The 27,154-nt window shown below is 40.7% G+C and overlaps 1 pseudogene; it reads left to right on the top strand.

The window, feature by feature from the left end:
• The first annotated feature begins 10,123 nt into the window (after positions 1–10,123).
• LOC101696309 (WD repeat and SOCS box-containing protein 2 pseudogene) lies at positions 10,124–12,496 on the top strand (annotated as a pseudogene).
• Positions 12,497–27,154: the final 14,658 nt, after the last annotated feature.

The following is a 27,154-nucleotide window of genomic DNA, read 5'->3' as shown; positions in this document are numbered from 1 at the left end:
CATCTCAAAGAGGGTTATTTAACTAGCCCAGTGCAGCACTTTGCACTCTTTAAGGTCATGCAAACACTTGGCTATCTTGGTAAAGTGCAGATTCTGACTTCATAGATCTGAGCAGGGCTGAGACAAGCTCCCAGGTTGTTCCCATCTGCAGGCTGGGGCATCATTCGGGTACAGCTAAGCTGAGAGCCACCACCACTGAGAACCACAAGAAGTCTCAGTTTGATGCTAGCTAATCTTTTCTTTTCCATTTTTGAAGGTTTAAAAAGTTATGAGCAAGAATGAGCTATATGAAATACACACGGCACACAAATCTAATTGTAAACAGGAAAAATGAGCTCCTGTTTCTGTTCCCAACAGCTAGAATCCCTTTTCCCCACACATAATCTAATTACCCTCACAGAAGGATTTTTCCATATACAGCCTTAGACGTATGTGTGTATATATTCTTTTAAAAATTGCACAAACGGCAGCATTCATTTAGCACTTTGAGTTTTACCCCCACTTACCAATATATCTGAAAGATTCTTCCAGACTGCAAATAAAGAACTGCCTCATTTTGGGGTAAAAGATATATATAAAATTTATCATCTTATGCATTTTTAAGTATGTAGTTAAGTGGCACCACATACATTCACAGTGTTGTGTAATCATCAATACCATCTGTCTCCAGAACCAGCTCATCCCGTTCTGTGTCCACTAAATGGTGCTGGTTCACAAGTAACTCTTTATAAACAAGACCCTGCCTTAGGGCCTTAGCTTTCAGCCTACAAGGTCTAGTTAGAGTTTACTAAGATGCTTTGTGTTCCTCTCTGTGATCAGAAATACTAATATTCGACTAAAAGTCATTTTATTTTTAAACAAACCTGGACCCCATCAAAATAATGATATCTGGTAAGCATTCGTGAAGGCAGTACCTGTCTTCACCACAGATGTGAAAGTTGCTCATGAAAAAACTGAAATAGAGGCCCCCCAACCCCTGCCCAGCCAACTTTGACCTCTCCATGGTGGGCAGCAGAAATGGCTTTTCTCTCAGGGCCTCGTGACCTATATCCAGAGGCAGCTTCTTCTAAGGGTTAGAGTTTTCTGTAAGTAAGGTCACACCCCATTCCCTCTTTCCTCATTCATAATAGAATGGTAGCCAAAATAAAAGCCTGGGTTTAAAGAATTTTGTGTTCTCTGACAGAGACAGGGAACCCCTTGGTATTCTATACATACTAGATGATGTTAAAGATTGTCCATCTAGGAAAATAACAATTTTTCATGCAGGTGTCTGGCTTGAGAATGTCAGAGAAGGGTAGCAACTACCTGATAGTGGAAGCTTCATAGGAAATCTGAGCAAAGGCGAGGTAGGTTTCTTGAGCAGACTAGTGGAAGGGGATTGGAATTGGGAGCTAGTGGACATGGCATTGAGGCCAGGCTCTCCACTGCCAGCCATCTCTCCTTAGGAAGTCACTTTAACTTCTCCAAGCTTCAGCTTTTTATCATTTGGAAAATGCTGAGCTGAAGAGTAAATGTAGTAGTCCATAGAAGTATTTGCCTTAGTGTTGGGACATCGTTAGTGGTCAAGAAACAGAGATATTACAGACCTGGATTGTTCACTGAAAAGAAAGTAAAGAAAGGGGATCTGGGTCAAAAGTGGGGTCCAGGGATACCCAGATGGTCACTCTCTAGCCAACTTGCCACCTATAACTACCCAGACTAACTCAGCAGGAAAACACTCTACTAAGATATTGGTAGGTGGATCCCTAAAAGTATGAATTCTTATGACCCAACACTTGATTTTTTAATTCTTCATCAAATTAATAAAACAAATTCTGGAAAACAAAGCCATACACACACACACACACACACACACACACACATTTTCTTAGACGCATTGATCACCTAAATACACATTTGAGCTTCTCCTAGAGGCCTGGAGCTGTTCTGGATGCCAAAGGACAGTGACCAACATGGTGGAGAGGGTCTTTGTATGCATGGGTTTGCATCCTCAGGAGGCTGCTCAAAGTCTCTGAGTCCTTGGTCCACTCAACTTGCCTACATAAAACCCCTGCTTGTCTGAATGTCCTGGAGATACTCTACTATCTGGTGATTCCTCGGTCCCATGGAGCAACAGGAAATAGATGATATTATTTTCAAAGATAAGCACAGGCATGTGTTTGAGAGAGCTTTCAGCTACTAGGAAAGAAACAAATTAACCATTATTGATGTGATGTCTTTTATGTGACAGAAAGCAGACAGATTTGAAGGGATAATGAGGTGACCAGAGCACCAGGCTGGAACTACTCTGGCATCGATTGAAAGATTAGAAAGTGAGGAAAAGCAGGATACCCTGATAGGGCTTGGAAAGATGGCTTCAGCATGAGCTCCAGGAGACTATGCACATGAAAAGGATTTGAGAATAATTACATGGTAGAAAAGAAAGAATTTAACACCAAACTGCCACTGGGTGCATTTCACTGGCCTCAGAAATAGACTGACATTGAAAGAACTGGGTGCACTATTTAATTGGTATCTAACTCCATCAAACTTAATTTTCTAATCTGTAAAATGATTGGTACTTGGTTCAGTAGAATGGAAGGGGAATTAAGTGAAATGATGTATATATAGTGCCTTTTCACAGTACATGGGACACTAACTGTTATCAGTAAATGTATGCAGAGCAAATGAAATGAATGGTGTGTTAAGCTACTGTGGAAAGGAAGTTATTTGTCCCTGATCACATGGACATTGAAGGGGATACTGTCCAAGCACTAACCAGATTTCTGATTTCTTTCTACCTACTTTAGGGATAACAGTCCAGCTACATAAACACCACTTTTGAGGATAGCACTTTCTTGATATGCAGCCATAATTTTGTAAATGATGGAATTCACAAGCTAGTCCTCAGCCTTAGATACCAATTGCTTGAATTATCTTACAGTATTGGAAATCTACTTTATGATAGATAATGAAATCCAGTTTTCTGTTAAGCAAGATGAAAAGAAAACAAGAGAAACTGGAAAGATACAATGGGTCATCATGGAAAAATGTAAGGAGAGAGGAGATGGTGCCTTGTAGAGAAAAAATGTTCCCCTCACACCTAGTGTCCTATGCCTGTGATTAAAGTGTTATTAAAAGAAAGTCAAGCTTAGTATGTAGTTGAGGATCTCAACCATGCCCAGAAAAAGTGAAGCAGAAGAAAAAAAAAAAAAGCAGGATATACCAGGATGTACCAGGATGTACCTTAGAGCAGGGCTGGAAATGACTCAGGAAACAGGTGAGTCAGGTTTGTCCACATCCCCTGTGGGGTGGCCTAGCAGGACAGGTTTTTCCAAGGTTAATCTGTAGTTTGTTATCAAACAATTTTCTGAGGGTGATGCAGGTGAGAGGAATTTGGGGGAGAGGTGAAGAGTACCACAGGCTTGGGGGGGTCTATGACCTAGTGTTGTCCCTGTCAGCTGGTGATCCTGGCTGAGTTCATGTGCTCCCAGAACTTCAGCTTCCTCAGCCCTAAAATAGGGAGAACACTAGAACCTACTCCAGAGAGTAGTGGTATTAGGATTACACGAACTAATTAAAAAGTACATTTTTATGTAGCAAGTACTCAGTAAAAGGGAGATAATAATTACCGATAGCACTTGGAAAGCACCTGGTGCCTGCTTGCTCTGTGAAGACAGCATAAGGATGCCTCCCTTTTCAGTCACCCTTCTTGTCTATGGGCATCATAGCAGAAGCAAGGACTCACCCAGGGGAAAGCGAGCCAGTGAAACAACTCTGTCTACCTGACTGTCATGGCTAACAGAACACACAGCAGTGTTAACTGTCTTTACCAGCGCAGTGCAGTCCTCAGCATAATTTCTCCTTGCCACTTTTCCCAACACTGGTTTAACTCAGAGATGGTATTTCACATCAATAAGTTCTAGCCAACATTTAGGACAATGTTTTTACAGAGCCGAAAGGAGCTCCTTCAATGTTCAGGCCCCATGCTCTATTGATTGCCTCTAAAGAGCAATATTATCAGCCCAAGGCTAGGCTGATTGCCTTTGAAGAGGATTCTAAATGGAGGAAAAAGTTCTGGCAGGTTTGGTGAAATCCTAGAGACAGAAGTTGTTTTCAACCATGCACTTCACTCATCAGTCTGAAGATGGGGGGAGGCTAAAAGTACCTGCACGTATGTGCATGGAGGGAGGGTGGTTGGGGTTTGGAGTACAAACTCTTCTAAAACTGGATCCCCAGAGAAATTTATGTTTTCTGAGGGCATTTATTGAAATAGCATTGAAAAGGGCAGACTCTGGTTTAAGATAGTTGGAGAGTCAACGCCTAATTTTAGCTGTGTGACCTGATTATTCATTAGTTCTTACAGAACAGAGATGAGAAGACCTATTGCATAGAAGAGCTGAGGGAAAAGTAGCAGAAGTAATAATTATTTCTGGGCTTATTACACTTACTGGAAACTGTTTAAGCACTTGGGGATAAATTCATTGTCATCCTTACTTGCAGGCAGGGAAGTTGAAAAACAGTGGCTGACAAACTGGTCCAAAGTCATACAACTAACAATTCACAATGCCAAGCACGGGAAACCATGAACTCATCCCCTTAACCCAAATTGATAGTCTCTTGGACACAAATAATATGAAAAAAATTCTTCTATCAGGGCCAGGTATGAAGTAGGAGTTAATAAGTGTTGGCTGCTGTACAGTGGACCCATAACTTACAAACTCAATTCGTTCCTGAGGGCTGGTTCTAACTCAAGTTGGTCAGCTGCCTTCTAAGTCTTTCTCCTGTATAATTTTAGGCCACACTTTCTTTCAGGAAAGTCTCAGTGTCTTTAGAGAGACATTGGCCAGGATTTCTCAACCCTACACAGGAAACGATGCTGTCATGTTCCTTCCAGGACTCTTTAAGGGTTAAATCTGTATCTGAGACCATCTGAAAGCACAAGTGGCCAGAATCTGGGTCATAACTCAAGACTTTGTTTGCAAGTTAAAAGTAAAATTCTGGTCATAACCCCAGTTGTTTGTATGACAGCCCGCTCATAACTTTAGGGTCCTCTGTATTACTACTAGTCCTTTGTATAGCACATAGTATCTGCAAATTCTACAAAAAGTTTAAAGAATTTGAAACAGTTCAGCCTCAAATATTTTATATTCTAGGTTATGATTCATTTCATGTTCCCCTTTGACAAGATGTACCATTTTGTTTTCTTTATAAAAACATTCATCAATTTCCTCAAAGTCCAAAGTCCACGAAGGTATCTTTGGAGAAAAGGAGACTGTTAACAACATTTTTTCTAAATCTTGGCAAACAAGACAAATGGGTAATGATAAAATAAAACTCCAGTTTCCAAGAACTTCCTTAGGCATCATTATTGGATGACATCCTAGGCAGAGGACCAGGCTAAAGTCAACACATGTATAAAAAGAAGAATTTTAGGGTAGTCTAGTGGAGCAGAAGGCAGCGCACCTGCTAGGTAGAAGTATGATAAGAGCACATGCTCTTGTATCAATCAGCGTGCATTCAAATCCAGATGCTTTCGTTTATTATTTTGGTGACACTGTGTCCTCCAAATTTGACATTCCCCATTTCCCAAAACAGAGATAATAGTGAACCCTGTAGGAGATTACCCAGGGGGAGCTCTTAGAAGTCACTACATTTTCAGTAAAACTCTGCTAGTACTGCTGTTATCCTCATCATCATTCAGGGAGCCGCAAAAGTATTACTGAGAAGTGTGGTCAGGACTGAAGCCCCTATCTCTAAACTCTTAGTGTCATTCTTTTCCTATGTCAGATCATTGCTTCTAGGGCTCTACCTCCCAAAAAAGTCATCAAGACTCTTGCTTTGCTTCTGATTCAAAAATTTATTTTGTGTCAAAAAATGCCAGTTTCAAAATCTGCAAATCAAGAATAACATCAGGGAATAGAACTAGATAAGGAGCACCTTAAAAACAGTCCTAGAACCTGAGGATAAGATATGAAACCAGACGTATTTTTTTTCCTAAATTCTTTATTGGTACACTTTAGGTATACAATAAGTTTACATTTATCATTGGGTGCTTGTACCTGTACATGGTGTATCTTGGTTCTTATTTTTTCCCCATTACCTGTGTGCCCTTCACCCCTCCCTATTTACATAGACTATGAGAAAAGAAAAAAAAATGGAAATGAACCAGATGTCTTTTAAATCAACAGGACAAAGCTGATGCCAGAGAGGCTTAACACCCATTACAGTGAAGAACACATAAGTATAGGAAGGGGCCCATAAAAATCACCAGCATGTGAAATACTGCCAGACGCTGTGTGTTTGCCAGAGAGAAAGCATCACTAGGCTGGATTCTCATGCTGCTTTTTGCAAAACTAGTATGCTGGGTATTACTTAAAGAAAGTCAATTCCTCAGGCAGGTGTGCGAGAAAGGAATTATGTGAAGAAATCTCTTCCTCTGATAGACTTCTTTCGGAACTTTGGATTTTCTACAAGTAAACTTCTCCAGGACAAAACTCACTTCACTGCTTGCAGGGCTGAGTGCTTGTGAGCAAGAGAGAAACTCTACTGGATTCTCCATCACTGTCACCCTAAATACTTTGCAAAAAACTGGTACCACATGTATATCTCACAACAACCTTACTTGCTACAGAGTAGTGGTTATCCCTTGATTTTATAGAAAAACATCAGGCAGAGGCCAAGGAACTTGCCTACACTTGCAGAAAATAGTGTAACTCACAGAAATACCCTGGATCCTCTGGTATCTTATAGGAGCCTCTGTCTGTTCCGAAAACAAACGACATCCAAATCATCAAGTGGCATGTGAGCAAGTTGGGTGGGAATTTAAGTGGTTATACTGACAAAGCAGGATGAGAAGGATGCACCTTCAAGCTTTCTGAAATTGTACTGGCATGACATGCACCCAGGCCTTGATAAGATCAATACCTCCTCTCATGCCTAGAAGGGGCAACTGTGATAAGTCATAGGCAGTTTCTGCTTATCAAGACTTGCCAGCGGAGCCTGTGTTACTATACCTGGCTATCTCTTGGGGTACAAAGTCCACTTGATGCCTTTCAGCCTTTTTTATGTTACTCAAGAATGAAATCACATGCCCTTCGAGCTCTTGAAAATGCAGGTGTCCTTTACTTCAGTTTTTACTCTGAGGTGTTTGTTCCCACGGCAGGAGGTACTGAATGGGAGGAAGGTGAACTAGTGGTCATATTTCCTATTCCCTTCTACTATTCATTCACACAACAAAGATTACCTGAGTTTCTACTATTAACAGGAACTCTGCCAAGCCCTGAGGGCCTAGTCTTGTCCAATAGGCAAAAGACAAAATGGAAGATCTCCAACCATCCTTTTCAACTTGCATACTAGTGAGGGAGATAAAAAGTAAACAAGACAAACTGACCAGACTGTGATAAGAATTATGAAAACAATGAATACAGCAAGAGAAAGTAATTGGAGTAAGGAAGTATTTTATATTTGAGTTGAAATCTGATGGAAGAGAGGAAGCCAGTTACAGGAATAATCGAGGGGAAATTATTCCAGGCAGAGAGAAGATCCCATGCAAAGGGCCAGAGGAGGGGAAGGACAGGGACAGCCAATGCTGCTGGCTCACTGGAGCTCAGGAACCTTGTATTAGGTGAGGCTAGGGTGTGGATCAACTATAGAGTTATGAAGAGTCTAGTGAACCGTGCTTTGGATTAATTTGAAGCAGCCCTATGTACTGGCCCAGTGTTTAGTTCTCCTTTCCTCAAGCACATTTCCTTCCCTCTTCTACTGCTAGTCCTAGCTCTTCCATTATTTGCTTTGTTCCTCAGCTGTAGCCTCTGAATTCTTAATAACATAAACCACGTGGACTACATACTGCTGACAGTGGGCTGTTAACTGTCTCTAAGCCCACTGGAAGAGGTAATGGAAGCTGGAGTTAAGAGCTCTGAATTATTTTGTGAGTGTCACAGCAGGAGATGAAGGCTGTCAGCTTTGTCCTAGAGAAAGTCTCTTTACAAATGTAAATTATTCTACACCAGCTCTGTACATTGAATCTAGAAGACCAGGTTAAACACAGCTTCATCAATCTAAGCCTAGACCTGGGCCTTGGGATCAGTGAACCTGCTTTGCCTCAGCCACACGGAGTCTTACCGTCCTTGCCAGTAATTATGAACAATAATAACACCTGCATTGTGGGCTTTTCCCACTACATAAAGTCCTTCACTGTCATGCTTTTAAAATCATTTAATTAAGCTCTAATCATTACTATTTTTATTAGACACTGTCACAAAAAACCCAACTCATTCTTTTCCTTACACGTTTATTTCTTTCAAAATCTCACTTAATAGCTTAGTAAATTTTAAAAGAAACCCCACTACAAGTAATGACAAACACCTATACAGGCTCTCCATACAAGCAACATTTCCAAGCAGAAGGCAGCAGAAGCAAAGGCTACCTACAAGAGCTGCCTACTCATCACTGTGAGCAAGGAGCAGGACCACAGGGAGCATCACCATCACCATCAGCTCTCACAAGCCAGTCACCCAAAAGCCCTGGCCTGCTCCTTAGACAAAGCGCTTCCCAGACAGACAGGGGACTGAGGGTCCCCAGGGCCTGGAGCTACAAGTGGCTGGTGGCAGACACCCACCCGGGGTACTGGGGTCAAGGGCAGTTTCAAAGACTCCCTCTGAAGTGACACCTGGGCCTAAGGCCAACCAGCAGTGGGGACAGCTGAGGGCAAAAGATCAACCTGGAGTCTCAGCATCTAGCAAGGTGCTTACCTCTTCCCTCCTGGATGCAGGCTGTCCACAGCTATGGCGGAGAAAGTCGGCACTCCTTGGGTGGTGTTCTTATTCTGGTGGAGCACTGGGGAGGAAGGCTGGGCTGCTATCACCCCCAGTTATCCCACCAAAGGGGAGTAACAGGGAGAATTTCTTTTTATCTCTGGCTGGAACAGACAGCACCAATGACTTCTTGAAGTTCAGCCTTCAGTTTCACACACCTGAACACAATTCCTCCACCCTGATTTCCTCCTCTTATGGCCTACTGTAGCAACTTGCTTAGTCCCGCCCTCACCATCCACTCTAGGCTCTGTTCCAAGCCCTGCATCCCCACCCTCCTCCTCCTCTTCCTACTTAGCTCCTGGCAGGACTGGCCTGACCAGGTCACGTGCCCTAGAGAGGCTGCTTATGTGCTGCTGCTGGCTGGTGCCTGCTTGGTCCCAGGCCTCCACCAGCCTGATTCTGGCTTCTGCAATTTATTTTGAGAGAGTGCTTTGGTTAGAAGCAGAATTTGGGACTTGGGCCAGACCAAGGGAAAATGCAGAGGAGCAATTATTTGGAGCTTGGATAGAAAGTTGTAGGAATGTGAAACCCAGACACCAGGAGATGTGTATCTCTCCTAGCTGCTGCCACAAGTTGACTTCGTTCCAGGCTAAGGAGGCACTCTGGTGTCTAAGACCTGTCCACACTGAACCCTTACTTCAGGACCCCAAATTTTCTCATGGAAGATGTGGTAGCTACTTTTATTCTTAGCAGAGAAAATTTGTACAACAAAGTCAAAGTCTGCTCACCAGGTCCAAACGAGACTCCATGTTTTCCTCTGTAGAGTACTGAGGAAATCAGCAAGGAGAACTTAACAATGCACTGCGTGTCTGTTATTAAAATGCAATTAGTCGCTAATTTAGATGTTTCATCGAATCCACAGGTGGCCTTAAAGAGAAGGAGTTAAATTATCCTTGAAAAATGACAGTAATCATTCAGGTCACAAATCTAAGAATTGGGGATTTTATTTCTCACTTTGGCAAAATAGTATCACTCCTTCCTGATTAGAAATTGCCAGAATTTAGGATTTATAGAAATTAACTGAGTTATTGAAAACAGATTTCTGCCTGAAACTCAAAATTCCGGGAAATATGGGGATTCTGATGGGTGACCTTGTACCTTGTTCCTTGAAAAAATACTGCCTGAGAATAGCTCTAAGGTTTCTGTTTCCTATTTGACATTTCTGGGTTCCTTTAAGATTCAGCTGGGGATCAGGTGTTCCCCATTGCTTCCAACTCATTTTTCTACCCCAGCCCTAAGAATTTTTCAGCTGACTCCAGTATTTTCATTCTCCCTTTAACTCACAAATGAGCTTTGTCAAAGTAGATAGTCTTAGCCTCACAGATATGTCAGCCATCAGAGACCTTAGAAGTGATGTCCCTGAACCCACCTTACTACACCTGCACAGACACTCTGCTCTGGTCCTACCCTTTTTCCACCTAAGGGCCAAACTTCACCCTGCTGCTACTCCTAGAGGATCTGCTATCCCCCGAGGGTTACCCGTCCCCAAGCCAGACGCCCCCCCTGGCAGTCACTCTCCAGGTTCTCACACTTCTGGAGAAGAAGCAGGTACATGAGCGCATGGTTCCATGCTCCAAGACTGTGTTTAGGTTCCATATTTCTTAAGAAAGGTCAATTCTAATGAGATTCTCACATCCTACCTGCTCCTCCAGGTGAAATTATCCAGCCAACTAGATCTCACAGGACTGTTTGGCCAAGTCAATCATTTACTCGTCAGACAAGAAAAACAGGGTCCATTGATTTAAGCCACATCTACTAAGTACCCAATATCTATAGGATAGAATGTGAGGCACTCTCTAGGGTGTGAAGGGGACCCAGTTAAACTACAAGTTTTATCAGTGTATTCGGTAAAAGGCACAGAAGGGCAATCAAGTGTTGAGAGTCATATGGGAAAATCCACATTTAAATTCATATATACCCATGGGAAAAGGCTCTCTTAAAGATGCCCAATGCTACCCATCAATAGCTCAGAGGGTCCTGTGTAATACAATAAGGAACCTAATATTAAGTGTTTTCTTGCCTCACCTCTGAGTTCCACAACATTTTCTCTGGAATTGCCACTGATTGGATAACTTAATGTCAGCATAGTCTAGTGGTTACGAACACAAACTTTGACACCAGACTTCTTGAATTCTACACTTGGCTCCTCCATTAGTTCACTGGCAAGTGGTTTTGGGCAAAGTGCTTACTCTCCCTGGGGAATAATAACAGTACTTCCATCAGAGAGCTGTTACTAGGATAGGATGAACTAATATAGACGAGGCCTCTTAACTGAAAGAGCTTAAAATATTATCATTGTTTATGAGATCCTGGCTGTTATTACCATATATGTGTATTTTCACTATGAAGGACTCGTAATATTTCATCACCTAAAGATCACTAATTTGGAGGAACGTGGGGGCAGCATGAGGGCCAGTGGCCCAGGGGGCTGAGGCGCCCACTGCCTGCCGTGCAGCCGGAGAGGAGCCACTGCTGTTGGCTGAACTCAAGCCCGGGTGCCCCCACCAGTTTGATTGGAAGTTGAGCTATGAAACCTGGAGTGTCGCCTTCTCACCCGAAGGCTCCTGGTTTGCCTGGTCTCAAGGACACTGCATCGTCAAGCTGATCCCCTGGCCTCTGGAGGAGCAGTTCATCCCTAAAGGGTTTGAAGCCAAAAGTTGAAGCAGCAACAGTGACACAAAAGGTTGAGGGGGCCTAGAGGAGAAGACACTGGGCTGTGGTCAGATTGTTTGGGGTTTGGCCTTCAGCCCTTGGCCGTCTCCACTCAGCAGGAAGCTCTGGGCAGCCACCATCCCCAAGTGCCAGATGTCTCTTGCCTGATCCTTGCCATGGGACTCAATGATGGGCAGATCAAGATTTGGGAGGTGCAGACAGGGCTCCTGCTTTTGAATCTTTCCGGCTACCAAGATGTTGTGAGAGATTTGAGCTTCACACCCAGTGGCAGTTTGATTTTGGTCTCTGCATCATGGGATAAGACTGTTCGCATCTGGGCTCTGAATAAACATGGCAAACAGATTCAGGTGTTATTGGGGCACCTGCAGTGGGTTTACTGCTGCTCCATATCCCCAGACTGCAGCATGCTGTGCTGTGCTCTGCAGCTGGAGAGAAGTTGGTCTTTCTATGGAGCATGCGGTCCTACACATTAATACAGAAGTTAGAGGGTCATCAAAGCAGTGTTGTCTCTTGTGACTTCTCCCTGGACTCTGCCTTGCTTGTTACAGCTTCTTATGATACCAAAGTGATTATGTGGGACCCCTACACTGGTGAAAGGCTGAGGTCACTCCACCACACTCAGCTCAACGCCACCATGGACAACAGCGACGTCCACATGAGCTCACTGAGATCCATGTGCTTCTCTCCCAAAGGCTTGTACCTCGCTACAGTGGCAGATGACAGGCTCCTCAGAATCTGGGCCCTGGAACTGAAGGATCCAATTGCATTTGCTCCTATGACCAATGGTCTTTGCTGCACATTTTTTTCACATGGTGGAGTTATTGCCACAGGGACAAGAGATAGCCACGTCCAGTTCTGGACTGGCCCTAGAGTCCTGTCCTCATTGGAGCACTTATGCCGGAAAGCCCTTCGAAGTTTCCTGACAACCTACCAAGTCCTAGCACTGCCAATCCCCAACAAAATGAAAGAGTTCCTCACATACAGGACGTTTTAAGCAATGCTACACATCTTTTCTCTGTGGCAGAAAAAATCCTCCTGGCAAAGAAATAGTTGGAAGAATGAGCCAAACATCGGGTCCAAGCTGAAATAGAATTTCTTTGGGATTGTGAATAGAATGTAGCAAGCCCCATCCCAGTGGACTCGCCATGTACCTTTTCCTCTGTGGGATGTGCAAGGCATTTTCAGAGGAGATTGATTCTTCTTCAGCCACAACAGAGCCTTACCTTAAATCTTTGGTCCACTTGTAAACAGCAGATGTTGAACTTGTAGTTGTTTGGATTCAGAGCGCTGTTATTGATGTTGTTTTGATAATAAGTAAGCAGGCCTTCAAAGGCTCTCCTTAGTGATGGCAAAGCTCACATTCCTTGAGCTGAGAAATGTGCCTGCCACATAGCATAGTACCCGTCACTGCTGTTTCTGGTGCAGTGGTAGCATGAGCTAAAGTTTCCTTCTTCCTGCCATGGTCAGGGTAGCTTTGATGTTGGCAGGTGCCTCCCTCAGGCTCCTCTCTGACCAGCAGGGCCAGGTTTTCAAGGAGCCTTTTGGTATAAGGTGTTCACTAAATTGTAGATGAAACAGAGGCTGTGTGCTCCTGACCAATATAGACACTATTATTGGCTGTTTTTGTTGTTAAACAATGGTGTGCATGTGCGGATGACAAACTTGTATGTCAAATTATATGAGGATATAATCCTAAACTGCATGACTGTTGAAATGGCTACCAAGTTGACAGTAATTGGCCATTTATTAGCATCATATTTATTTGTGTTTTTTCACAGATACTGTATTAAGGTACAACTGTGTTTTTCTCAATCATATCTAAAGACCAGCATACTTCAATGAACCAGTTGTAAGATGTGTCTTAGCTGTGTGAAGAGCTGCTGTTGTCATCACTTTGCCTCGTATTCTTGCATACAATCTGTCTTTGCTGCTTGACCTCATTGGACTCATCAGCCAGTCTCAACTCTACACCTAAACAAAAATAACTCCTGAAAAGTACTGTTCTCCTTCAGTGGCATGTGATTATCTCATCAAGACAGTTCATTCAGACAAAAATCTGCCTTAGGAAAATTTAATATATTTTAAATTATTTTAAAAGAAATGCAACATCTTATTCTTTGGCTTTCTTAATCAATGCTTTATGAAGGGAGTGTAACATACATAACTTGTACAGGGTAGAGGAATCTCCTCTACTTTTTGTTGCTTGATGAAAACATTTCAAAATGAGGCCTTCATTGAAGGAAAAAAAAAACCAAAAAGAATACTAATTCTCAAATGCTTGTTTCACCAGATGTATGATTTTCAACCCTTTTCTCAAGGTTTTCTTATTACTTTATCCATGCTTTCCTTCATGCATTCATTTACTTCTTTTTGGTTAACAATGTACCATGTGCCATGAATTGTGCTAACTGCTGGGAAAAAAAAACTGTAAAAAAGCATAGCCACTATCCTGGCCCTCAAGGAGTCAGTAAGTACAACCAATAGCGACTGATAAATCACAAAAAAGTTGGGAAATTATGATTGCAATAAATGTTAAGGAAAGGTCCCTAGTGCTGTGAAAGCATGTGAGAAAGAATTTGACCTGGTGGAATTGGGATAGAGTTAACTATGAAGTAGTTGGGGTGACATCATAAGTTTACAGATGAGTACCATGACGTGTAGTAGTCAGTTTTACTGCAGTAACAAAAGATCTCCAAATCTCCATGGTTTCCACCAAAAAGGTTTATTACAGAGAGACTGTGGGGTGACTGTAGCTCTGGCTCAGATCATGGCCATGCTTCTCATTTAGGGGCTCAGGCTAAAGGGACATTCCCTATGTGGGACATGCTATTTTCATGGCAGCAAGAAAGATAACACTGAGGTCCCTAACACTGAGGAAACTTGTACTGCCTTTAAGCTTCTACTTAGATGTGGGCTCTGTGATGTCTGCTTTTAATTTCTTTCCTCAAAACCCAGAGCCACTGGAACAGGGTTGTGTGATTACCTCCACTGGAAGTATGGTGAGCCACATGGCAGTGGGTACGAATGCAATCCTCTTACAACGAAGGAGGCAAGACTAAATAATGGAAAATTATATATGTTTAAGGGCCTACTGGATTAGATTAAGGGCCTGTAGTAGGAGGAAAATGGCAAGAGACCTGGAGACTTGAACATGTAGAGCTGATAGAGCTGCAGGAAGATGTGAGACTGGGGTGGTCGGTAGGGACCAAGACATGCAGGAGAATCTGAACTTTCACTGTGAGCAATGTGAAAAATCTAACTTCTACTCATCTTACCTCTCTTTTTAGTGACTATATTAATGGTTTTCACATTTTTCTAGTATCCATAGTGATATATGTTCATTATAGAAAGTTGAGAAATGACAGATTAAAAAATAAACATTGCTCTTAACTTTACAACTTAGAGGGAACCATCATTGATTAATATTTTGGTGAATATATTTTTAGATTTTTAAATATAAAGCATTTTAAAAACCAAAACTGGATCACATTTTTTAGTTGTTATGGATATTTTCTAAATTATTAAATATTCTCCCCATTACAATTTTGTTATATGGATATAGCATAATTTAACTCTCTAATACTAGTCATCTAGGTTTTAAACTTTTTTCCATTTTATAAAACTTATGCAACAAAATTGTTTCTATTTGGCCACATCTATATTGAAAAGAGAATTTTTTTAAATCTTCAAGGACATGGCAAATATGAAGGCTACATTTCTAGTTGTCCCTTAAGAAAAGTCATAGCTGATTCCTCACAACTCCAGAGAATGATTTGCACATTTTAATTGTAATTAATATATATTACCAGTGTTATCAGTGGAAAATGTCTTATTTTTATTTTGCATTTGTTTGATAACTTATGACAGATCTTAATTATAAATAATCTCTCGTGCTTTCATCTGAAGAAGATTCACTTGATTCAGACTCTGGGCCTTTGACATTGGTGCTTAGAATGCACTCCTAGTCTCTCTTCAGAAAAATCTGATTGCTTCTCCCTTATGACACATTCTTTGTTTTCCAAGAAGCCAGTGAAAATGTGAGCATAGGGTCTACATATATGGTGGGATGACATGGTTTACTTGCCTCCTGTCTTAATCAATATTCTCATTGCTGAGACAAAATACCTGACACCCAAAGTTAAAGAAGGAAAGATTTTATTTAGTTCACAGTTTTGTAAACCTTTCAATCCATAACTGGCTGGCTCCAAGGCAGAGTGGCACATGACAGAGGGGTGTCGCAGAGGGGAGCAGTTCATGGTGGGCAAAGACAGTAAAAGCAACAAGGGAGAAGACAAGCCTCTTTCTGTGCCTTATATTGTACCTAGAATACTGGGATTAGGGTGGCACCAAACCAATCAGTGGACTGATTTAGTAATCATCCACCCTTAATCCTAACATCACACACTCTAGATTCAGCCACCTCTGGAAAAGCCCCACCTATGATCACATGAGGCTTTGGGGGGATGTCTAGACACAAGTCATAATACCTCTTATCTCCCTATATGTAGAGGATGTTCTATCACTACAGCGCATTCACCCTGTATACTGCAGATGTTATAGCCTATAAACATTTGTGAACGAATGCTAAGCAAAGGCACAACAGCACAATGAATGGTTAATTTCTAAATTGATGGATGACTCAATTGTAGAGACTTGTAATGGCTACATTAATAAGAGACCATGGAGCAAATGTTACTGTGAACACTACTCAGGATCTCTTTCTCAGACTACAATTTTCAACTTTAATCATACAGCTCAGCAACACAGAGGATTCTGATTTAATAGAAGCTCAATTTATTGTTGTTTTATATATATTTTTTCAATCTAACCAGGGTCAAAGAACATTTGTCCATTTGAAATGTGGCATGGTTTCCAGTTAATTTTTGTTATGGATTTATATGGCTTATATCTAGATGACCCCCAAAGCCTCATGTGGTCATACAGGTTTTTCAGAAGTGGGTGGATCTAGAGTCTGTGATGCTAGGATTAAGGATATAATGATGGGATTTACTCATGCTTTGATGCTAGAAGCAAGTGTACCCCACTCTGGGTGTTAGTGCTACCTGTCATAAGGGTGGGTAGCCTGGATATAATATAATGGACAGAAAGCAGGCTGCTATTGTTACTGCTTATTGCTTGCTTCTTGCTGCCTTCTGCCTGCCATGAACTGTTTCTTCTCTGTGATGCCCCTCTCCCATGTCACCCTGCCTTGGAGCCAGTCAATGGTGGACTGAAACCTCTACAAACTGTGGGCCAAAATAAACATTCCCTCCTTTAACTTTGAGTGTCAGATATTTTGTATCAGCAGCAAGAAAAGTTACTAAGACAGGACTTGAGGGTTTTTTTCCTTCTGCTTTAGGCTGTGATAATGTCTTATCAAGCCTGTTTGGCTTTGTAAATTTTATCTTCATTTTTCTCTTTTCTCATGTTATGGGGAGGGAGAAAAAGCCTTAGAACACAAAAAAGACCATTAACAGAGCATGTAAATAGGTCAATAGGAAAGACAGAGAAAATGGCAACTCTTGTTGACATGGCCTTGCTTTCTGGGATAGTGAATGAAGTGCTTAAGTTTCTCAAAGTCCTTGAAGGCCACAGGTGGATTGGGTGCCTGATAATTTCTATCTTGGCACTGTTCTAAAATTGGTCCTATATTTCCTGTGGTCTGTGGCTCATTTGTGTCCTTTCCTTGAAGAAGCATGGACTAAAACCTGTCAAGCATTTATTCCATCACATTGTGTCTTCTACATTCATTAAAACTGATTTTAGGATCATCTTTATCCTATTGCTTCACACAACTACTCTCAGTGACTAGAATGGTTACATGGGATGACAGAATGTGCCATCCCAGCATGCACCAATATTATCATATGGTGCTTGAATGTACAGGCAATCTAAGATAGTCTCATTGCCCTTCCTCATTTTACAGATATTTCTATGCTTCCACACAAATAGATGCCCATCTCCTTTCACGAACGGTAGGATTTTGGTTTTTTTTTAATCATTGTTTTCCAAATAAAGCCAAGATATACCTGAACAGGTGATCTCTCCATGAATTACTTAATTAAAACAGTGCCCTGAGAGTCTTTGAAATACCAGAGGAGGAGAGTGAAGAATAGAGATTTAATTTTGAATAACTTTTTTATTAAAATGGAAGAAAATACAATCTGACCTACTTCAATTTAGGAGACTGCATTAAAAATCTATCAGGAAAGAATTATGTCCTTAGTAGAACAGTGGTTCCAGAGTGTGGTATGAAGACCACTTACCTTAGAAAGACTGAGGAACTTGTGAAAAATTTAGATGCCTGGTTTATGCTAGGCCTACTGAACTCTGAGGGTGGAGCCTGGGAGCTACATTTCAACTCATACCAGATAATTTCTATATTGCAGTATGTGTTTTGGCCAGCTTTCCTATATGATGTGCACAGTTTACAGAGGAGGTTTTAACTCACAGTTTCAGAGGTTCCAGTCCATGGTGGCAGGAACATCAAGGTGGAGCAAAGTTGCTAACTTCATGGCAGTCGAGAAGCAGAGCACCAGGGAAGAGCTCCAGAGAAGAAGGGTGCCAGTCCCCAGGGACACACCTCCATGACCCTCCCAGACATACCCAGAAGTGTGCTTTAATAATATATTAAGCCAATCAAGCTAATGATCAAGATTAACCATTACAACCAAGAAGAGGCTTCAGGAAATTCTGGGAAGAGTATGATCTTCTTAAAACTTTGTGTGTCAGAACATAGTGGCTCCACCACTAGGTCTATAAAAATAAAGACCAAATAAATTTCTTCTGGTACCCTGAGGGCCAAAAATGAGGCTGGTTACACAGTGAGTTGTCAATAAGCAGTTAAAAGAATCGATGAATGAGATATCTTAGGGTCAACTCAATTTTCAGTTATTCAGGAGTCCTGGGAAAAAAAGTGAGGATATGGTTCCTAAGAACATGGACTTGAGCCCTGGAAATATCTGAGCTATATAAGATCTCTGCAGATTCTCTTTCATTGCTCAGGTGGAGTTTCTCAGTTATTCTGACATCTGTCCAAATGGCAGTCACTGGTCCTTAAGTACTTTAAAGCGGACAACCATCGAATTTTCTTAGAAAAAAACAGAGTGGAGCAGTTAACCTAATTCTCAATGTCTTCCTTTGTTGATGTGGTAATAGAAAGGTCTTTAAAAGTGAACTGGTCTTTAAAATGATTCCTAACTTCAGGGTAATGTAATTTTTTTTTTTTTTTTTTTTTTTTTTTTGGTGGTACTGGGGATTGAAATTTTCTAAATTTCCCAGGCTGGGCTGGACCTTGCAATCCTTCTGCCTCACCTCCCAGAGTGCTGGGATTATAAGCATGCACCACCACACCCTGTGGGAATTTTAAATTTAGATCTTCAGTGCCTCTTTCAGGCCTGTGCTTTAGCCCTTTCCTTCATTGTGTCTTCAGAAAGAAAAGAGAGAAACAGAGACAGAGGATTACTGCGCTTGGGCAACAGGTGGCGAAACCACTGAGCTAAATCCCTGGCCCTAGAAGATTACTTCTTGAGTAAAATCATACTGCCTGAAGGAAGTCTCAGAGAAGACTATGTTTTCATTTCTGCCCTCTGATTTTTTTATTCAATGCCCTATGTTGCCTCACATTTTGAAAAAGAAAAATTACTCTTAAAATATGAAATATTGGAACATTCTCAGAACTAAAGTTAAATAATAGAATGGAAATACACTTTTAATTTAAAAACGAAGAATGCACTTTAATGAATAATGAGCTCATTGGCAATACTGAGGCTCTCAAGTATATAGCATCTGCTATTGAAAATAATTCGGGTTTTACTATCCAGGAAAGTCCAGTATACTTCACTGCTCTTAGTGGACCTCAAAGTGATACTCATTTATGCCAAGCATTTACTATGTACCTAGGAATGCTCTAGCTGATGGGTATTTGACCATTAGAATCATGGTCTGAGGAACAAAAGATTCTCACTACCTGGGAGGTTGTTGGACTTGAAAACTCTGTATCCCACCCTACTCTTACTGGATCAAAAATTCTGGGGACTCAGCTCATTTATTTATAACAAGCTCAGCCAAAGAGTCTGGTTCATGCTTAAGGTTGAGAGGTACTGATTTAAAAGAGCTATTTATTCTTTAAAAGCAATAATCTATTGCTTTTGCATCCCCACTTCACCACTTCAGTCTATCTATCACCGAGTATATTTTAAAATTGGACTATATTAAATCCCAAGCATGGATTTGAGAAAAGCAAACAGCTGGAAGCCTATTATGCCCCTTGCATCTATTACCCCATTTAACCCAACAAGCTGGAAAATAATCTCCATTTTACAGCGAGGAGAGTGAGGCTCATAAAGCGTAAATAACAAGTGTAAACTCATTAGTGGATAAAAGGTAGAGCTGGGGCTTAATTCAAGATCTTTTAGACAATACTATTCACATTCTTTGTCATTCTGCTACTGATTCTCCTGATTCTGGCTTTGCTTTATTAAGCTACACAAGGACTATTTCTGAGACAGTTTTAAGGGAGGAAATAACATGGTCTCTATCTCTTTTTGCATCACTAATAGAATCATCTTTAGGACCCATAGGACTTTGAGATTTGAACAGTTGCCTGAATATACTGTCCACAGTTAGTTTGGAGGGACTCAGTAAAGGTTACAGGCTGAGAAGAACCTGATCGTTGTACTGCTGTCTCCCCTCAGACCTGCCAAACTGTCCATAAAAGCTCTGTGTTTTCTTTATTCTGTTCCAGGAGCCAAAGTAAGTCATATTTCCTGGACTGGAAAAAATCAAAGTTCAGTACATGATATTGATTGAGAATACATGTACATCTGAAGGCAGATCTGTACTTTCTTCTAAATTAGAGCCAAGGCAGCTGCTTGTGCTCATTTAGTCTGAGCAAAGTAGGCAAATTCATTCATTCACTCATCTACTAACCTTCTATGATCATTTTGAGTTCAGAGTCACATGAGTCCAAACAAATAAGAGATAATTTGAATATGGTAAAATGAGTGCCATGACAAGCAAAGGCAAGATGTGGAACCACATTAGAGTGAGTTTAGGAAAGCTTTCAGGAACAGGTGATGTACAAGCCAGTACCTGAAGTCTCTAAGGCACCAGGAGGTATAATGGACAAGAAGAAACTGGAAGGAAAGAGGGAAGGGTTTTCTCAGTGGAAGAACAACATGCACACAATATACCACAGATCCTGGTGAGGTCTAGTACAGCCCCAGTACAGCTCTGCATTTAATGGAATCAAACCAAGGTGGATATGGAATGTAGTCTTTGATCTAGGCATTCAAAGTCCTGGTATCCTCATTATCTTTATTTATCATCATCACTATAATCATCATTTTATTATGAATAGAGGTAACAGACATTATTAATGTGCAACTATGTGTTCAGGATGGAGAAGGGAGAATTTTATCCCTCTCTTCTCAGGTTAGACACATTTGGGGTTCACTTCTAATGGCCCATTAAAGGGAACTTGGTAAATGTAATGTGCTCAGTGGCTCTAGATGAGGAGTATAAAAAAGAAATGTCATTTTTTCCTTAGGAGGGACAAGGGAGTTGCTTTTCCTTTTTCAAGTGCTATTAAGAGAGGGCCACCTTGACATCTAACTCCCAGTTTTCACTAATAGAATTCTTATAATATCCTCCTGAAGTGTAAGCTCCCTTGAGGTGGGGACTAAGTTTGTCCTTTTACGTCTTTCAAGTGGCTAGCACAGTTTCTGGTACTTACTACATACTGAATAGATACTTGTTGAATGAATGAATGACTGGGACAGACAGAGTATCTTGCCAGGTGCAGGATGTTTCTAAGTGCAGTATCATTCCCCCCATTTCAAAAGGTCAGAGCCTGATTGAACTTCCTCTCAACTTGAAATCTAGCTCTATCTGAAAGACATAGGCATAGCACTTCATTGTGCTTCCATGGTCTATTTCTATACAGATTCCTCTAGAAAACTTCACATGTGGATGAGATGTAATACTTAACAGTTCAGCAGTACAGCTTGGAGAGTTTATTTCTTTTTTTACAATTGGCTTTGTGAACTATAAATCAAAATATAAAATTGGAATTAATGATGAGAAAGTGACAGAACGTTTTTCAGATCCAAAGTCCTGGGATCTGAATCAGCTGCCTAATCTATTGGTGAGCACCTTGAGACTACACAGGAGGGAGGAAAATGAGTAGAACTGGAAATTTTAATCACAGAGCTGATAGGTTCAAAGTATCTCAAGTAGTTTTCTAAACTCTTTGGGCATTAGATTATTTTTCCTAAGGGACACTGGAGACCATTAGGCCCAACATTTTCATTTTTCATATGGGACAACTTGGGCTTCCAAAAGTAATGTGACTTTTCCTCATTAAATCTACTTAATGGCAGAGCTGTACTCAAACATAGGATTTTCCATTATGTTTTGTTACTATTTTGCTATTCTTTCTTTTTCTGTGTTAAGCTATCTGGATGTCCCCCAAAGCCTCATGCAGTCATGGTGGTGGTGCTGGGGGTGACTGGATCTAGAGTGTGTGGTGCTGAGATTAAGGTGTGTGATTACTAAATCTGTCCACTGATTGGGTTGGCACCATTCTGGCTAGGATTAAGGATGTAAGTACTACCCCCACTCAATGGCAGGTAGCCTGCATAAAATATATGGGACAGAAAGAGGGTGAATGGGCTTCCCCTGGCCTGTTTGCTGTGAATTCTTTCTCCTCTGCGATGCCCCTCTGCCATGCCACCCTGCCTTCGAGCCAGTGGACCATGGACTGAAACCTCTACCCACTATGAGCCAAATAAACCTTTCCTCCTTTAACTTTGGCTGTCAGGTATTTTTTTCTCAGAAATGAGAAAAAATTAACTAAGACAGCTAAATATTTTTTTTCTTGGGGAGACCAAAGATTGACTAAAAGTTTAAGCTGCCTTTTTTTTTTCAGTTTTTTCTACCTAGAATCATGTTTCCCATAGTCACCTCTTTTTATATCCAGTCTATAGCAGATTTTTAATTTTTTATCCTATTATTTCCTCCCTTTGGATTTTCTCTTTAGCCAAAACAGTCTATTTAAATTTTAATGATACATCTTGGAATTCTGGAGACCTGCAGCAAAATGACAGATGCAGGAAGATCAAGTGGACGAGGGCATCATGAAGATCTAGGCTTTCAAAGAATAAACAAACACTCAGCTTCACTGACTTCTTGTTCATATTTCAAAGATTAATGTGCTTACATACACAAGATGCAGGTTCATCTCAAGCAGATGTTCATTTATGGAGCTTTTGGCAGTGGTCACCTGGACTTGGTTTTTTGAAAATCAAATGATTGATGTTTTCTTTAATCTTTATTTTTTCATCTTTATGGAATCTTATTCCTAACTAGATCTTAAAACAGTCTGCAGACTGAGAGATCTGAATTAGTCCAGAGAGTTTTTGTACTGTGGGTTTTCTTCCCATTGGCCAATTAAACAGTCTAGAAGTAGATATATAATCATTTTATAGGACATTGTGTCTCCAGGACCCTCCCATAAAACAGGACTATGACTATCACATCTAGGGTACCATAAATAATTGATTATTGGATCATGAGCTAGATTACCTGAAAGCCAGAGTTTACCTTGAAAATATAATTGTTTTCATAAATGAAAATACAAGTTTTGATATGTGGAACATATAGCTTCCCTACAGGGAAGGAAGCAGAGAGAGATCTTCATTGAAAGAAAACATAGTGAAAGGACAGCTATGTGGATACTCAGGTGAAAATCTTTCTTATTTTGCATAGCACAAGAATTCATTTGGAAAAAATACTGTGACTCCTTGAAAATCTAATTTCATTCATCTGTTTTCTTTTTCACCAAATACTTTGTAAACATTTATGATGTTCAAGGGCTCACTTTGCAAGATGCCAGAAGAAGAAAGAAGTACAATGTTTTCTGTCAGTCTTGGTTGAATTCATCCTATGGAAATGGAGGATACACAACTAAATGATGCAAAATAGGGCCGAGTTAAATGTAGTCTATAACAGAGGAATGTTAGTAGAGAAGTAAGGGCTGAAAAGGGGAAGAAGTGATCAATGCCAGTAGTGTCAACTCTTTGTTTGGGAGGCATCACTGTGTCACTTCTCTGACTTTACCTTAAAGTATGTATGCTGGTGGTGGGGGAATATCCTTCTTTTGCAGAAAAAGTAATGAAAAGGTTAATTTTCCTTAAATCGTCTTTTGGATTGGGCACAGACACATGCTCCCGTCCCAGTTAGGATGGGAGAAATAGTCTTGTGAATGTGAAAGCATCTTTAGCTCACCATCACTGACTCCTGTTGGCTGACTCTCCGTAAGGAGCTCTCGCCATTTCTATCTTTTCCTATTTCCTCAAGTTACTGCTCCTGCCTTAGATTCAACCTATTGGTAGGAAAGGAAACTGATCTTTTCTATATTAGCCACAAATGAAAGCAGTGTAAATATGGTTAAGATAACCAGATCACACCAGAATTCAGGATTTGACTGCTTCACTACACTTTTTTCCCAAAAAGAGTTAAAAAAAAAATCTAGAATTCTCTAGCTGAATTTTAATGACTGAAAAAAAAATCTCCTGAATAAAAAAAAAGTTCCTTCATCAATTTCTATCTCAACCCACTGCTTTCACCTTAATTTAAAAATTTACATCCTTGGGAAAATCATTCAAATCTAGAGGTTGTTTTGAGTACAGAGGTAGACTGTATCTCTGTGCTCTGGTATTTGGAAAAGACATCCTCATCCAGCTCGAGGATTCTCTGGAAAAATCTATCTCTTAGAAAGGGTAGTTGGTTCTCTCAAATTAGGACAAGTTAGGGATGGATAAAAGCATGGATTAATAATTACTGGCTATTCTTGTTTCCTTCAAGCTTGTCTTTTGCTTTCTCAACTCACTCTTAATTTTGAATGTTTTATTTTATCTGGTAAGTAAATGTCACTAATTTTGTAGACAGTGGAACCAGGGTTTCTCCAGTTTGGTTTGCCATCTCATACATAATTGTAGATGACAATTGAAGATGATTGCTGTTATATTTTTAAGTGAAAAAATATATCTCATTTTAATAGAAAAGATCTTTGCTTTTCCTCCAAGGATGCTGGGTGAAAGGGGCTGCCCAATAGTTAAATGTACTATTATGCTTTATAAATAATAAGACAGAAAAAAAAATCTTGCTATATTGCTATGAAAGGGTTTGTTCCTCACATTTGCTTTGGAATAGAACCCTGTTTTAGTTCGCAATCTATTCAACTTTGTACTTGCAATATTAACATCTTATTCCTAAATCTGCTGACAAATCACAAATTACAGAAACATCCATGGATTATGCTTCTTTCTTGTTTCGTACAATAATAGAGAGTAGAGAAAACCTTACGGGTCAGAGCTTGTGTTGTAGCAGATGATGAGAATGAATATAGCAGACTTAATGTAGAAATAAATTTGGTTTTACCTTTACGGAGCTTGGTTATCCCAAGAATATGCAGAGATGAATGATGCTGAGGAAATGTGAAACCAAAGTTTCTTGCTCCAATTCAAGTACATGCAGGCTAGGTTGCTGGGCAATCAATAGCAAATGGCACACCTAGTGTAATACCTTGCCTTATGCTTTATAAAGTGCTTTAGAATTTACCAATAACTTACACATATGTCTCTTACTTGCTTATGTGAAATGGTTGAACTAAGTATTATTGTCCCAGTTCCAAGATGAAGAGATTGGTCTTTGATTTCAAAAGACCTGCTTATGTTTATAAAATTAACTGAGGTTCATTGACTCCTGGTCTAGAACTCTCTCAGGTACATTTAACTCATAATTGAGGTTTCAGCTTTAGGATACCGCTTCCTCTGCTAGGCTTTTGTCCACCTAAGTCTGGATTAGATACATATCTGGGCTGCAAAGTATACCCTACAGTATGCCTCATAATATAAAGAGCTATTATGGCTTGTATCTAAATGTTCCCCCAAAGCTTCATGCAGCCAGAAGTGGGGCTTTGTGGAGGTGGCTGGATCTAGGGTGTATGACGCTGGGATCAAGGATGTGATGCTGGGATTGATTCACAGTGTCATTTTAGGATTAAGAGTATGAGTGCTACCCACCCTAAGGACAGGTAGCCTGGATAAGATATAAGGGAAAGAGGGTTGCTGGTTGTCCCTTGCAAGCTTGCTTGCTGCCCTCTGCTTGGCCATGGACTGTTTCTCCTCTGCGATGCCCCTCTGCCATGCCACCCTGCCTTGGAGCCAGCTCACTTTGAGCTGAAACCTCTACAAACTGTGAGCCTAAACAAACCATTCCTCCTTTAATTTTGAGTGTCAGGTATTTTGTCTCAGCAGTGAGAAAAGTAAATAAGACAATATTCTACATTTTTTAAAAAATCACATTGAGTTGTAATGAATTATTTCCCTGACTATTTTCCACTGGACTATGGGTTCCATGAGGCAAGTGCCTAGTTTACCATAGTAACACAAGGCCTGCTATATAGATTTTTCTCTATTGTATTTGCTGAAGTGAAGTTAATTTCAACATTTATTTTGCCAAAGCTAAATAAGACAGCAGGCAGCCTGACATTTAGACTGAAAGGCTGCAAGTCTGGATGAAATGTACGTTTTTAAAGAAGGGCAAGTCACTGGTGCAGCCATCAGTGAGTTTGAAAACTCATTACAAATCTTCAAAAGTTCTTCCTAACAGATTGTGGTTCTGCTTTGGGAACAAACTGTTTCAGCCTCCGTTGAAGTTACTAATTTCAGCTGGTGAAGGAATAGGGGATCTCAGAATTTCTCTCATCACACAGAGTCTTTCCTGTTGCTCCCTCATCAGTGCCTACAACCCTGCAAAAGAGAGGTGTGTGTGTGTGTGTGTGTGTGTGTGTGTGTGTTTCTCTGGAGATGCTGTGTGTCTGTCCTAAATCAACTGTTCTCTGCCAGGCAGACAACTGTGATGACCAAGTTGGCAGAGGTGCCAGATTATGTTTTATCATCCCAGGTAGAAAAGAACAAACATTAAGTGAAAACAAAACAAAAACAAAAACAAAGAGAAGGTACATTTAAAACCAATAGCCTGAGGGCCGGGGATTTAGCTCAGTGATTGCGCCGCCTGCCTCACAAGCGCAAGGTCCCTGGTACCAAAACAAAACACCCAATAGCCTGAGCGAATCAAACTTGGAAGTGGGACTTAGGGCTTCATTCTCCCTTGGAAATTCATGCATTCCACCTCATTTCTATAAACTTCTCCAGGGCAGCAAGCACAGCTAGCATTGGCTCCGCTCCCAGGTGAAATGCAGTGTCCATCTGTCTTGTCCCCTGTCGTGGTATGAATGGAAGAATAGGTTATATGCATGGAACAGGTTCCAGTAAAGTGTGGATTTTCTGAAGATATTAAAAATATATTTGTAGGTCTTAAATTTAATAAGCCCTAGGAGTGAGTGAGCAATTCCACTGTGGGTTCTCTCCCTAACTTATTAGTTTATACAAATAGTGATTCAGAGGGATATGCCCTGCCACAAGGCTGAGAAATCTAACAGTATGCTGCCTACTATAGAGTGGGTTCTGAATACTAATTTAATAATAACAGTAGTGTTTTAAATATTCCTATGCATCAAGTGATATGCTGAGAACTTTACTCTCTTTCTCCACCTCCCTCTTTTATTTTTTCATTTCTTCTTCTCCACAAATATTCATTGTGTTTTCTTTACATGA

The sequence above is a fragment of the Heterocephalus glaber genome, unplaced genomic scaffold, assembly GCF_053883595.1.
Source record: "Heterocephalus glaber isolate CG9 unplaced genomic scaffold, H.glaber_assembly_v1.0 deba00001606, whole genome shotgun sequence".
In the NCBI taxonomy this organism is placed as follows: domain Eukaryota; kingdom Metazoa; phylum Chordata; class Mammalia; order Rodentia; family Bathyergidae; genus Heterocephalus; species Heterocephalus glaber.
The sequence above is the reverse complement of the archived record's forward strand: the minus strand, read 5'-3'. Positions and strand labels throughout refer to the sequence as shown.